Raw genomic sequence first — 12,186 nt, 5'->3', positions numbered from 1 at the left:
CTGTTTGAAAATTGGACCATTTTTATGGGGTTTTTCTCACTTTACGAGGTCAAGGATCAACTATTCGAATATTTTTGCGATTTCTACATATTCTCCACTAAAATACGCGTCGTTTGCATTTTTAAACATTAAAATCCGTCAATCCGTTTACGAGTTATAGCATTTTAAAGATACGCATGAAGTTTCAGCGAACCTTTTCAGGCTTCAGATTATATTTTCAGTAAGGAATTTTTTTCTCGAAAACGCGTAGGAATTCGAGGGTATGTCTATTAACCAAAAATGATTGCAATTGAACCCTGCAACTAAAAATAATTTTCTTGGAACGATTTGAAATTTTTTAATTTTGTCGAAAATTTCACACGTTTTCGAATTTTTTTCTCAAAACTGTGTAGGAATTCAGGGGTATGCCTATTGACCAAAAATGATTGTAATTAACCCCCGCAACCGACAATATTTTTTTTAGAACGATTTGAAATTTTTTAATTTTGACCAAAATTTCACAGCTTCTCGAATTTTTTTCTCGAAACTGGGTAGGAATTCAGGGGTATGCCTATTGACCAAAAATGATTGGAATTAATCCCCCTAGCTAAAAATAATTTTTTTTAAACGATTAGAAATTTTTTAATTTTGTCGAAAATTCCACACCTTCTCGAATTTTTTTCTCAAAACTGTGTAGGATTTCGGGGGTATGCCTATTGACCAAAAATGATTGCAATTGACCCCTGCAACTAAAAATAATTTTTTTAAAACGATTTGAAATTGTTTAATTTTGTCGAAAATTTCACACCTTCTCGAATTTTTTTCTCAAAACTGCGTAGGAATTCAGGGGTATGTCTATTCACCAAAAATGATTGGAATTGATCCCCATAGCCGACAATATTTTTTTTAGAACGATTTGAAACTTTTAAATTTCGCCGAAAAATTTCAGGGGAAGAGGTCAACGCTTGGTCAGACATTTTCAGTAATTAATTTTTTTCTCGAAAACGGATAGGAATTCGAGGTTATGTCTATTTATAAAAAATGATTGTAATTGACGCCTGCAACCGTAGATAATTTTTTCAGAATGATTTGAAAATTTTTAATTAGATAATATTTTTAATCTATTTTTAACGAAGCCACAATCAACAAATTGATATTCTTGATTTTCGTCTTATTTTGGCCACTAGAATCTCCCATTAAAATTGTTCCCATTTAAGTAATATATTTATGCATCACAATGTAACGAAACATTATTAGTCTTCGAAACATTCGAGGAATGGCGATTCATTTTTAAAGGGACATCTTTCTTTATGCAATAGGCAAGATTGCATCAACTTTTAAACTGTCGATCGTACCAGAATCGTATTCGCTGTGTCTTACCACTAATTCCACTGATCTCTATTAAAGATGGACAGAGTGAAAGTGAAAATAAAGAGAAAATTGGGGTACATTTATGCCGCAACGATCTGTCCGCACCAAACGAATATATTGCGAAATAAAATTCCTAATTATATAACGTTACGTGACAGCAGTGTATCGCGTAATAATAGAGACACGTGTTTTCTTTTCTTCGCATTCAAGAAACGAGGCAGAAAAAAATGGACTTGTAAGGAGGCAGGTTGTACACTTGCACACTGTTGAAAACGTACACTAGCCAGCAGCCATAGAAACACGCGTTTATTTGCTTTCAGGCACGAGACTATTGCGCAACTTTCTTTCACGATGTTTTTCGACAGACCCCAAAAGTTCGCGCACGTTAGGCGTCTTTTGTACGCGTTGTTCCATTAAAATCGACCCCTTTCCGCGGGTTTCAAGTGTCTTCTGGAACAGAATGTTGCGGCAGTGTAAACGTACCCTTAGGAAAACAGGGAAGAAACTCGACGGGCCGACGGTGCTCTGAAAGAGGCGACACGGACCGGAGGATGACAGGAGTAAATAGATTGCAACGGAGGGGCGGGGACGACACGAACGGTAGCAAAAGAAGGGATTAAATGAAAAAAACGATGAAGGTGGTTTGAGCGCCCGCGAAGAAAAATGCAGAAACGAAACCGGTGCGCCCAGGGATGGACTAAACGAGAAACGAAATGGAACGGTAAAGAGTCGCTAAAGAGTGGAAAATAATGACCATAAAAACGAGACGTGGTATAAGTAGTACGGAATTGAAATGAAACGAGAAAATGGAGGAAATCGAGGATGCCAGGATGAAACATCATCAACTTGGAACATCCGCGAACTGTCTCTCCCTCTGAGCTTCCCGAAACTTTGCAGGACACGCCTGGCGATTAAAGTTTAAAGGATTTGATCTATCTCTATGAAATAAAAGATAAAAGAATGGAAACAGTGAAGAAATCTTACGAAATGAGAGTGTTCGAGGTAACACGGAGAAACGAAGACCGATCAAGACTGAAAGAAGAAGAAGATCGGGTGACAGAGTGCGGGGGGGAGGAGGTAAGGGACGAGTGGGAGTGAAAAGGGGGGAGGCTCGAGCCAATTTCATTTACCTGGGCCGGTAATTCCGGCAGGCGCCGCGGCATATTGCACTAAACGTCGCTGTCGGCGCGGAGAAAGACAGATACGGTCTATAAAGCTTGAATTAATGCGCCTGTGTAATTGCGGCGGTCGTAATTATTACCGTGGCCGTCGTAAAGTCGAAACTTTCCCGTCGTTTCCGAAAACGTTTCCAAGAACGAACGATTCCCCCGGCCGAAAACGACAGATTGTCTTAATAGACCGTCGGCCAGGCCATTTTATCGGGGACATTTTCTACCTTGAACGACGCCAGTAACATCATCAGCCATGAAATTCTAATTTCGGTCTGTCCAGGACGGTTCGAAAGCATCAAATTTTTCGGGTATAAAATTGCATTACCCGATCGTATTATCGAGGCTCGAAATTCATCGGTAGGTGATATTGCTGGTATATCTTTGATAATTATTGGAAATAGCGTTCTCTCAGCGCGGATTTTAACGACCTTTAAATACATTGTCGAGTATAACATTTTGAATAACTCGCGCTGTTAATATCGATCCACTTCAGAAGTTAATTATTGTTTTACGTATGTTTTTATAATTTCGAATTTGAACGAACCCTTACGTTTCACATCAATTGATCAAATTAATCACTTACTCGATCTGGTACGCACACAGAGCTTAAATATACGATTCACAATTTGAATAACTTAAAATTACATTTCTATTCCCAGATTCCAACGGCATTTTGGTCGATCAATTATCAAGGATATTGCATGCAATAGACTTGCACATTGCTCGATTATTTCGAAGACGAATCGTAAATGAAAAATGTGGATTGTAACATTGACGATAGTATCGAAATCTAATTCCAATTGTTATCGCATTTACACGCGTATTTTTACCATTCCTTTTGTGGAACGCATACACTTTCTGTAGCAGTCTATTTTTCGAGCTCCAAATTGACCATTTTCTAAAGGACCATTGTCCTTTGTACTTGACGGCAGATTCACGTGTCTGCGATCCGTTTTCTCTAAGGAGCTACTTCCTTCTCTCCCGTAACTGCTTCCGTACGTGAATTCCACATGGACGTACGGAAAATATTCCCATTTATTCCCGACGAATAATTGTTTCCTTCGATCTGTGTCTACGGTGGCAGAATCGAGTCAGGGACAAAGAAAATAACAGTTCAGTTTTTTACGTTTGCAACTATTCTGGAGAAACAAAGACGATTGTAAATCATTTGATAATTTTTAGTTAGTATGTTTTAAAAATATGTCGCAATACCGTACCGATAGCAATTTTCTATGTGGAATTATCAAATAGAAATAGGTACACGATTAAATTATCACATTATAACGCACACAGTATAATCAATATAAAGTAATTGCTAAGTATATATATATATTTATAGTATTCTATGTCGCTTGTACGAAACATATCAACATCAATCAACAGACATTACACGTGTATACTTAACGTAGATGTGGAAAGCATATAGTGTTACAGGCAATGTCCGAGTATTACAGGCACTTTCAGAAAACCCAATGAGCCAGCAGCTTGCATAGACGAAACCAAATTCAGAATAGATAAGTAGCGAGAGAGAATTAAGGAGAGAGAGAAAGCGATTGAGATAGAGGTTAAAGGAAGAAGAAGAGAGGAGCCAGTACTTAGTAGAAATGAAGGCAGAGCGATAGAGAGAGAGAGAGAGAGAGAGAGAGAGAGAGAGAGAGAGAAAAGAGGATAGACAGAGAGGCTGATAAATATTAAAGTGACAGACAAGAAGAGACAGGCGTAATACAGAAACGTTGCAGAATGTTCGATATTTCATTGTCGATAATCATTATGCAGCAGCAGACCGAGACGAACTAAAGATACGATAAGAAAGAAGAGAAAAGCTCGCCAGTTGCACAAAATCGATCAGACCATCGGACAACCTCGATACAAGAAATCGTGGACGTTCGCGTTCCAACAAGTAAACACAAGTAAACACGTATGTATCTAGGTGTTTCCTTAAAATTCTAAGTGTTCACGAGTCAACAAGAATAACGCTAACAACGATCATTGTAACAATGAAAGTAACAAAAGGGTAGAATAAATAATAGTACGGCACGACGTCATGCAAGTGAGCAAAGATCTCGTTCGGAACTATTGGCAGTACGTGTTGCGATCAGCGTTTTCACTTAATTAAAATGAGCAACGATCGTTTTCTACGGTCACCGCGCGTGTGAAATTGTGGCGTCTCGTGTACGTGTGTCGCGAATGTGTATTTGCTTTATCCATTTATTGTTGAATCTTTGTTTCGCGAACGATGAATCCGCCATAATCGGAGAAATCGTTGGCGCGGCTCCGAACTATCGCGTTGCTGAAATTCAATTTGACGCAGAATTGGAAGGTGATATCTCGCACACCAGCGAAAGGAAATCATCGAGTAAAACGTTTTCGGACTCGATGAACCGAATTGAGATTATTGGTGTCAACGATAACGCGGAATCAATCTTGAAGCTTTAGTTTCAAGTTTGCACCTTCGTCGTTACGGTTACCATTTTGCTAAATATTTAACGTGAATTTGACAAAATATGCCCTGAATATCCATCGAAACGATCTATCTGATAGATTTGAAATTGTTAACATACATTTTAGGGTAGTTTTGCGTAGATAATTATTGAAAGGAATACAGAAATGGGTAGCCCGGATATCTCGTTGCTCGTCCAATGGTTAAATATCATCCTATTCAGTGTTTTCACAGATCTCTACTGTTGTTTGAGTCGCCAAAGACACGGTATCAACGAATCAACTGCAAGCCACGAGTAAGTTACCAGTGTTTCATGAATGAGTTAAAAGCGAAGTACAGGATACGTACATCATTAACGAACTATAAGGGACACGCTAATGTCTCGTCAAAGAACCACAAGCAAGCCACGAGGCACATAGTAGCAAACCTCGTCAGGTGACATACTTTGGATAGAATGTGTACTTGGGGAATTACGTGTGAAATTTTTAATGTTTACAAAGGACCATGTTCGAGAAATGGGAATATTTTTATACCTGTTCCGAGAGAAAAGTTTTTACGTTACAGGGTGGTCTAGTTTTTGGGTAAATAAAAGCTTCGAGGAAAACATTTTCCCTGGAATTCTCTGGGAAATATCGACGCGAGAGACTTTATATTGTACATTGTCATTGTTATCGCGAATCTAATTGTTTACGCGTTAAAACCGATATTTCGAGTGCAATCTTTGGACCAGTAATTTAAAAATCGAGCAGAGTTTACGTCGATGAAAATTGAAGCTGCTCGAAAGAGCAGCAATGTCGAAAAAGACTCGGGCGTCTATCGAGCGAGAATATGATTATAATTAACGAAGATGAGGCGCGATTCTTGCATCGATTACTTCTAGCCAGCTGGTCGCTGAAGATTCAAACCGACAGCTCCCTTTTCCCTGGTGAAACAACGTCGTCTTTCTTTCCTCATTACAGAACCTGGAAAATGGGGCAAGTGCGACGAGGTGCAGCGAAAAATTCAATCTCTTTTTGCCTTCTTCAAAGCTGCAACGTTACCCCCGACCTCTTTTCCTCGTGACAGTTCCCTTCGAGCTTGTATTTAGCATCGAATTCATTTTCATTCGATGTTTTGAATATATTATAATTTTCACGAAACTCTGGACCACCTTGACGTCTCTATTAATCCTGACTCTATGCTCTGTATCTCTGTTACTGTTCTGTTCAGATTTGTAGCTTTGGACAATTTACACGTCGAATTGCATTCGATCAGGCGATTAGGATCAACTCGAAACGAGACCCTGGAAACTTAAAACCTATCCAGGTGCTCGTTGTTGCGTTCTAACAGGTGGACAGTCTGCTGCTAACTCAATTTGCCCCGTTTCGCATTGATGGGGATAATGAAGGAAATCATGAGAATGCGCTGGATTCGAGGTCCGCTCATTGCGTTTCATTAGCATCGATTACTTTTAATCGAAAGTCAGTGAACGCTGATAGATGTGCTCCGCTGTGTCTTTGAGTTTCGCCATTCTCGCGCGAAGGAAAGGGAACCCAAGCAATTTTCTAAAATCTAATAGCAAATGTCACGTATTCGCTTCGACGAACAAGCGTAAACCATAGTCACACAGACGTTTCAAATAAATTTAAAGTCGTTCCGCTGTAATAAATTGAACAGTGTAATCGTAAAGCTTGAAACGAGGGTAATAAAAATGTATAACGCGTACGAGAAAAAAAAATAATACTTGTTTCCACCCGTACACTGTCCACGTTAAAATAAATATACACGTATGTGAAAATATTTTATATTTACAGCTGTCGAACGACTACGCGCATGTCGAAGTTAAATTTTCGGGCCATTCAACGTTTTTCATGCTTGAATTTCAATTACTCGGCAACTTCGATCAGAAACAAGCATTTGATTCCGCGTTTTTCGAAACACGTATTTATTTTACACGAAGGACAACTCTTTCGTTGGAAAAATTTAAACGCTTACTGTAAAATGGCTTCATCCGTAAGGCCAGGAAATTGTTTACCCGCGTAAAACATCACGTTCGCTGATTTAAAGTATTGTAATTCAAGGGTCACGTTGTAGCAACAGCGTAAGCTATTCCAGCACTTAACGCGGTAAAATTCCTGTCCGAATGCTTGTACGAAACCAGAGAATTATGGCTGAGAATACTTTACGCGGGAATTGTGAATCTTTTTACGGTTCCTTTTCTGCCAGAGTTTAATTTTACTGGTATTTTTAACCTCCTGAGCCACGTTTACTTTTAGCTACGGAGCTTATAAATATATAAAAGCCTTTCTTTACATCGCAAGAAACGAATGTTAAATTTTTGATAATTATTCCTTCTGCCTGTTTCGATCTATTATCGATAATTACGAATGTACAGCAATTTCGTTGAAAATTGTGTCGATTTCCATCACTTTTCCCATCAATTTCGGATCATTACCCGTTGCTTTCCTGTCGTTACGGTCTTTGGCGTCGAGTGGTTGATAATTCGCTAAACTTTCAGATTCGTTGTCCCGTAAATTGCGTTAAAAACTGGCGGTCTGCGGCTACGCCTATTATACGCCTCGCGCGTTCACCGTGCATGGGGAATAATGACGATGGTTTTTTAACTGGACGTTAACTAGGAGAGTGATGTACTACCGGTGTGGTGCATCGTTATAATGGTCCGTGGGGCTCGGTGTTCTCAATGAACGCGGCGCTACCGCGATTCGAATGTAATGCACCGTATTTAAAGTGTGTGCAACGTGTTTCGGTTAACTGAACACGTCAGAGGTTCGAGACCTTTCGTACCTCGAAATACGCGTACACGTTGTTTACGGATTACGGTGCACTTTGACGAATTTTAATTAATGTAACGGAAAAGTAATCCCTTTGTTCGAACCGTCGGGAAAGAATTTCACATTTTGCCCGTTTAACCAGGCTCCCGACAGTCCTTTCCACTTCCACGGACGAGTCAGACACACGTCGACAAAGGTGTACTTTGAAAGTTCAGAAGATACGGAAGTGGCACGGGCGTCAAAGGGAACTCTGTCCGGATGGAGTAAGACGGTGAGACGCAACTTAGCAATTGTCTCTTTGATGGCTCGCGAGGTGTAAGTCTAGCGTTATCGCGTCGCACCAGATATTTCCTTCCTGTCTTTCCAAACTTTACATAATCGTAGTTTCGGCGTAGGAAAGGATCGTCAAGATTTGGCGGGAAAAGACAAAGCGCGTAGTTCCTTCGAGTCGGTTCCCAAGAAACATCGTTGGCAGAAGCGTGTGGCGAATGTCGGTGATTACCTTTCTGTGTGTCTAAACTCCGCGTAATTGTTGTTCCAGAAGAGGGAATGGATTGCCTGGACCCCGGATTAAAAGGCAAAGTGCAAAGTTCCTTTGCAGTGCTTTCAAGAAACATCGTCCAAAGACAGAGCTTTTCATTCGATTCACTTTATCCAACGAAACAATAGCATCGTCTTGTCAAATTCACGTTTTTTTAAGTCGATAGTACCCAGATATTACCTTCTATTCTACGCTCCTATAATGGACCAGGTTGAAACAATTGTTAATTACCTGATAATATAAGTTAAGAACAAAACTTTCTTGAGTTTCGAAAGTTCGCTCGAGAGATTTATATTCTTAATTTATAAAATAAATTTTGTCCATCTCCAACTGCAAAGGAAGCTGATACATATTATTCATAATAGTATTGAAATTGTTGGTATTTTTGAGAATGGTGTTTGCACGTGTACGTGTACGTGGGTGTTCTGGTGTCCGTGTGTTGTTGGTAACGCATTGCTTGACAAATATACGAGAATACGAAGCGAACGAACAAGTAAACAGCGTACGTGAGTATATTGTGCAGAACACTATGTATATAAGACAAAACGTATAGACTCGAAGAGAGAAAAAGATGTAGCAAAGCGACAGTAGAATTTTCTAAAATGGTAAAAGAAGGAAAGGAGAGAAAGTCGTGGGGCAGCAGGAAATAAACCGAGACTGGATTCGTTGTTGAAAATTCACGCGATCGGTGCCAGCTTCTCAACGAGAATCGAAGGGTAGGTAGTTTGTTCTGAAACGCTGTCAGGTTATTGCAATATTTCCGGAATACTATTACTAGCGCAGAGTCTATTTAGAAAAATAAAATAAAAAGATGGGTGGGGGCGGAGGGTCGAGGCGTTTATGATCGCGCTAACGAGATATCAGGTTGTGCTGGGGGCGGACAAGGCCAAGGTAGGTGTAAAATAAAAATACCACGGATTCGAGGGGTGCAAAGGCTGAAAAGGAGAGCACGTGAAAACGAAGGGAAGAAAACGATCGTCGAGTGTTCTTAGCGGGAACCGAGGCGAAACGGTTCGAACGTGACTGGTAAACGAACAATGCGTCTACAGCTTGCGCAAGTACCACCCCGGAGACATCGTTGAGGTTCGAGTCAGTATTCTTCTCGACCTTTTTTATCCACCTTTGCCCTTTTATTATCACGGCCAAATCCTGTTTTTTACGCGCGCCACGCACCGTACAACGATCTCCCAGTGTAGACTGTTCGATCGTCGGTGAATATCTAGGATAGTTTTTTAAATAATTTCGAAATTTGTCGCGAACGTGACGGAAGTTTTGTACGGTATCGTGGATCCGTGAGCTCTTAACGCGATATCACGGGCGTCGTTTGCGTTCCAGGGTTGAAACTCTGCCGAGTAACTCGACGCATTTCATCGCTCGTTGCATCCTCGCGGTCCTCGAGCGTTGGCAAACATTTTCCCGCCACGTTGGTTTATTGGAAAATCAATTGCTCTTAAGGTAAATTATTCTCTTCGAAGAACACACGCGTCCCCGCGGTTCAAAACTCGTGTGCAGCGTCGTCTGGCCGGCGTATGAAAACCCAGCCATTTTCAATGGGCCGCGGAACAAATTGTTTCTGCTTGACTTTCGACGTAACGCGCTCTTTTTTCAATTTTTTTTTTTGTTTACTTCCGCCGACTCGCGGGCGAGAATCGATTGCCGTGAAACAATGAGACGAAACCGGCGCGATATTGTATGACACATTCGATGGGGAATGGAAACAGGGCTGTGACAGCGCGGGGGGGAAAAGGAGGCTACCCCCCGGGGGAGCCATGTTGTTCAAGCTGTCGACGCATCGTTCACGGAAACGATTCTAATTTCATTTCTCCTTCAAATATTTTAAATTGCGATCTCGCTTATCGCTAAATTACTGCCCGTCTATCTTTTATTTATTAGCTGGCACCGGGGAGGGTGGGGAAAAGAGCAATTATAATAGTATTCGCGGGGGGTGTCTATTTGCTCTCGAAGGGACACGAAGTCAGGCAATTATTATCGTTCTCGCGTAAAGAAGACAGCGATCGTTCGCGCACGAAAGCAAAAAACAATAAGAAAAAAGAAATAAGTACGAAGAGACAGAGAGAGAAGAGGAATTTATTCTGGTCGCGAGAACGGCCTTCGAAAGAATCCTTTTTAATTATCCTTTTTATGTTAGACGCCTTAAATTAATTAAGAATATTTTAAGCAATCGATATACGCTTCGAAGGTAGCTATTAAAAAAGCATTCGCTTCCACGCTTCACAGACACTCGTACACGTAGGATGCTGGAAGAAGCAATTTTTTAAATGATATTTGGAAATATTTTAATTTGACGACAAGTCGAACGGTGCACTCGTTTCTAACATTATCGTTGTAGTGAAATTAGTTTCGATGGGACATGTTGCCGGTGTTAGTATTTAATTTGTTATAGAGGATCTTGTGAAGGAGATTAGAGTTGAACACGATCGCCATACTCGGCGCGCTGAAGTAGCATAAAATGTCGGGCAATTGGCGGGACAAAGGGAAACGATTCCTTTTGCTCGAATTGTCCCGGGCAGGGTGCTCGAATGAAAGAGATCGGAAGTTCCGACGCTTTCGTCGGACGCGGTCTGCGGCGAGTGGCGGGGGGGAGGGCCGGGTTGGGCGTTTTGAATATAATTGAAGCCCTACAGATGCGACCGTTTCGCGCTTTTAATATCGCGCGGGGACACAAAGGCCTTGGATAATTAAAGTACTCGTCTCCGTCCGGAAAGAAAGAGATTCGCCAAGAAGTAGTCGTTGTGTCGTAATGACCGGAGATGAAAGTGTTACGGTTTGAAAGGCTTGGAAAAGCTCGAGGAGGAGGAGCGATGTATCCGCAGGATTAGGAGCAAAGAAACTTTATCGGTCTTGATCGCTTTAAGCTCGAAACATATTCCACGAATTCCAGTCGCGAGTTGCTGGAAAGCACGTCTGTTACAACGCTTAAGAGGTTCGATCTCGAGTCGAGAGAAGAGTAAATACGTTTAACGTCACTTTGCAGTACACGTTCCCGAACTGAGTACGATAATTAAGTAAACCTATCCCGCGCCACGGCACTTTATACACCTTTCGAACATCTCTGACACTCCGTGGTCCAACATCGCCAACGAACAAGCACTTTGCGATTGCATCGATATTTCAACGAAACGAGCAAGCATCTGGCGGAGAAAATTTCGAAAAAAACTCGTCGGTGAATTTATTCAGATCTAGCGATCCTTTCAACGCGTGTCCGTGTCTCCGGAGACAAATTACTTTCGTTCCGTTTGCTCTTTTCCTCTCCGGGGCACACCTACGCTCTCTCCCCGTATCTCGATTCCTCTCCGATTAATTTCTCGAACGATCCCGCGTTCCAATATCGCGGGTGTCATGCACGACGAAGGATACGCCGATTTCTTCGGCGTTGACGCATCGACAGGGGCACGTCGACGTGAAATCGGACCGGGTCGAGGGAAACAGAACGCGCCCAGGGAACAAAGACACCGCGTCGACGACGAATCCACCACCACGGGCACGATTCAAGCATTTTAATTTACTTCGATCACCGATAAAACAAACCTCCGGAACAGGAAACCGTCACCTGACGCAGGGGTTCGCAAACTTCTTCTAAAAATATTTTTAGGGAGCTCTTACAGACCCACTTTAATTCCAAGAATCTAATGGAAACTTTGTTAGTTTAATTTCGAATAAACTTGCGTATTGCAACAGTTTTTAGAGTCGAGCTTGCAACAGGAAATTCCGCGACGCAACCGTGCGTTTTCCAGGTGGAAATAATGTCTCGACGTAGTCGGTGATGGCTGGAGCTTTCGAGCGGAAGATCGACGAGCCCTTTCGACAGCAGGCTCGTCGAGACGAGGGATACACGAACGGTCAAAGTTTCCACGAGCAACGTTTCAGGCCCTTTTTGTTCATTCCGTGCTT

General features: G+C 41.6%; 2 protein-coding genes across 4 annotated transcripts in view; both read right to left on the bottom strand.

Annotated features, from left to right (window-relative positions):
- Positions 1-12,186, bottom strand: part of LOC122402287 — a 684,713-nt gene that overhangs the window by 300,192 nt on the left and 372,335 nt on the right. The gene's annotated exons all lie outside the window — the stretch shown is intronic.
- Positions 1-12,186, bottom strand: part of LOC122402296 (neuronal acetylcholine receptor subunit alpha-7) — a 175,643-nt gene that overhangs the window by 30,956 nt on the left and 132,501 nt on the right. The gene's annotated exons all lie outside the window — the stretch shown is intronic.

Source organism: Colletes gigas, unplaced genomic scaffold (genome assembly GCF_013123115.1).
Source record: "Colletes gigas isolate AHSC1104 unplaced genomic scaffold, ASM1312311v1 Colletes_gigas_Sc00034, whole genome shotgun sequence".
In the NCBI taxonomy this organism is placed as follows: domain Eukaryota; kingdom Metazoa; phylum Arthropoda; class Insecta; order Hymenoptera; family Colletidae; genus Colletes; species Colletes gigas.
Note: the sequence above shows the minus strand (reverse complement) of the source record. Positions and strands in the feature narration are given on the sequence as shown.